This window comes from Condylura cristata, unplaced genomic scaffold (genome assembly GCF_000260355.1).
Source record: "Condylura cristata isolate star-nosed mole 26May11 unplaced genomic scaffold, ConCri1.0 scaffold00034, whole genome shotgun sequence".
In the NCBI taxonomy this organism is placed as follows: Eukaryota; Metazoa; Chordata; class Mammalia; order Eulipotyphla; family Talpidae; genus Condylura; species Condylura cristata.
Window position 1 is genome coordinate 7,674,391 of NW_004567135.1, and position 2,912 is coordinate 7,677,302.

General features: G+C 44.7%; 1 protein-coding gene across 2 annotated transcripts in view; it reads right to left on the reverse strand.

Annotated features, from left to right (window-relative positions):
* SPATS2 (spermatogenesis associated, serine-rich 2) overlaps window positions 1–2,853 on the reverse strand; it is a 78,927-nt gene extending 76,074 nt beyond the window's left edge. For both annotated transcript variants that reach the window (XM_012732634.1, XM_012732633.1), the window contains exon 1: window positions 2,758–2,853. The gene's annotated coding sequence lies outside the window, so the exon portion shown is untranslated. The remainder of the gene's footprint in view (window positions 1–2,757) is intronic.
* Window positions 2,854–2,912: the final 59 nt, after the last annotated feature.

The following is a 2,912-nucleotide window of genomic DNA, read 5'->3' on the forward strand; positions in this document are numbered from 1 at the left end:
AAAAAAAAATGCACAAAATGATGTAAAAAAAAAAAAAAGTGGCAAGAGTCTGCAACAGGGACCCTTCACTTATGCACTGTCCCTCCAGAACCTAGATGATTAACCTGAAGTCAAGACCTGAGAACAGGAAGGGATGGCCATGCCATATGCATGTTGCTATAGATACATGACAAAGAGCTGAGAATCTATAGGAGTTATTTGCTAAATAATTAATTAACTTCCCTTACCAAAAATTAAACCAGAAAATTGCAAACCTCTTCCAGTCTCCAATGGAAGCAAGATTGAAGTAATCAGTTTTACTTGGAACAAGCCCAGTGGCTCCTAAAGAGTGACTTTAGGTTCCCAATTTTAATATGGTGGCTCTACAGTGGAAACTACAAGCAGCAAAAATAAGAGCATATACAAACTTTTCTTACTGCCATTATTAAGTGTAAGTTACTTAAATTTTGAGTCTCATCTGAAAAATGGGAATTCTTACAACTACCATATAGAGTATGTAAAGACCTTACAAGTTAATAGATACTAAACACACTGAGTTCAATGCCTACAATACATAAATTTTCAACATATAACAATTCCCTTCCCCCTGCCATTCACTAGTACCTACAGACCTTTGCCACTCCTGGATTAGCCTCCAGGGGCTATGACAATGTCTTGGCCAGTGGCTCCTCCTTCAGGAATGGCTCACTTCTCAGTTCTAGTTGTTTCACTCACTTTGCTAAAAGGATCCTCTCTATACTTATCTATACTTAAAGATAATGCTGGTAACAACTATGAACTCAAGAGGTGCTTAGAGGGCACTTGAGCATTCAGCAGTTTTCAACTGTTTTCTGGAGTTAACTGTTCCTCGCTCCACCACTATCATAACTTCAACAAGGAGCAGTTCCACGTACAATAGTGCTTTCCCAGTACACTATACTGAAGCGAAAATTAAGTGTGTTCACAGGCCAAACCCTTAACAAGATGTTTAGCCCTATCATCAAGACCCCAGAAGATCTGTTAAGTCACAGAAGAAATAAACCTTCAGTCAATTCTACAGATGCAGCCCATTAACCCAGCCATGATCTAATCACTATTATCGCCTACAAAGCCCAAATTTCATCCAATTCATGCTGCAGCTATGACTGGGGTATGAGTGAGAACAGAAAAAACAATCAGGCAATGAAAGTTTAAAGAAGGTATCCTATCTGAGTATGAATTCTGCTTTATTCACTAACTCTATAAGCTTAGTTCTTTAACAATCCATTTTTAAGTAAGAAAATGTGTGTACTGAAAGTATATGCCTAGTCCACTCTAAGTCAAGAGTCACATTACCATCAATGAGGACACTGCACTCACGGCTTGCTTTGTGTGGTTTTTATAACGTTAAAAAAAAAAGTGAATTCCGATCATTATTTTTGGACCTTTATTATAAAGTAGCCTAATGCTTCCATCAGAGACCTAGGTATGAAATAAAAGCCGATGAATTCCCGGAATCTTGGATGAGTCAGCGAAAAATGCCCAACAAATAAAAAGTTTAATGCAGACTAGTTACGCACACACAAAGGTAACTACAATCTCCAAGTCTGCGATCTTGTCTCTGGTACCATTCACAACTGTCTGGAAATACAATCTTCAAAGCAAAGATTATAACCGTTGGACCCCTTCCTCACAATACTTTCAAATCACCTTAATTCAAACTAGAAAGCATAAAGGCAGCTTGATAATTTGAAATCAATATCAAGAATTTCCTGGGGCAGAACCCAAGCTCTTTTCCACAAGCTTAAAACAAATAGCAGATGGTACACGAACATTTCTTAGTGAGAAACTGCAATTCTAACAAAGTGCTGATAACTCGGATTTTATCAAGGCTATTCATCACCTTTTAGTCTTGAATGAAAACAAACTCTCGGTTCTCCCCACAAATACCCTGAACTGCACATTCTCACTGAACTAACTCAAAGCAAGATGCCTGTTTTTGATGATCTGTCCTCTCCTGCTTCATTAACCACAGGCAAATTATGTACAGTAACCTGCTGAACAGAAGGGAAATAAATATTATACCACGCTTTATCAATGAAGCAAATGGCAACCAAGTTACTCAATGAGTGTCTTGTATTCCGGAGAGGGACAAGCCCGAGAAATCTCCACCTCCTCCAGGAACCCAAGACCCCTGGATGCCACCTAGTCCGCTTACCCTGAACAGGCTCACTCATTTCACCTTTCCTCTCTGATTCAAGCCCGAACCCCATCTATTTGCTCGGGTCCTCTTGACCTTATTTCTGTCCCGTTCCCCGCCCACCTCAATCCCCAAAATGTCTCTTTCCTCTGTCTTTTTCCAAATCCCACTTTGACCCCCAAATCCTAGGAAGCTCGGACAGCCACGTAGACAGATGGCCCTACACACCCCCACTGCATTCCCAACTCAGGGCAAGGCTCACCCTAAACGACCCGTGCTGTGGACCTCTCGCTTCTTAAAATCCAATGCCCCACACGCGCTCACACACCAGCGCCCCTTACTCCATTGTTCCCCCGGCCTCTGCCTCTGGAAACCCCCAAACTCACACCCGTGTGTTTCGGCCCGCCCCACGCACCCCAGATACCTTTCACCGGCTAGGGACTCCAGGTCCCAAAGGGTTCGCGTCCCCCTCCCCTCAGCACCCCAACCCCCAACAACGGCCCCTCCCCCTTGCCCTCCCTCCAGCCCGCTCCCGACTCCTTCGTTCCTCCCTCTCTCCCCCACCAACTCCGACACCCGGGACCCCCAGTCTCACTCACCCCGGGCCCCAGCAGTCGCCGCGTCCCCCCAGTTCCAGGCTCTACGTCCCGGACGCTCGGGTATCTGAGAAGAAGAAAAAAGCTCCTCCGCCTCCTTCTCCCCAGGAGCCGCCGCCGCCGCCGCCGCGCTCCTCCCCCAGCTCTGCCCGAGCCGG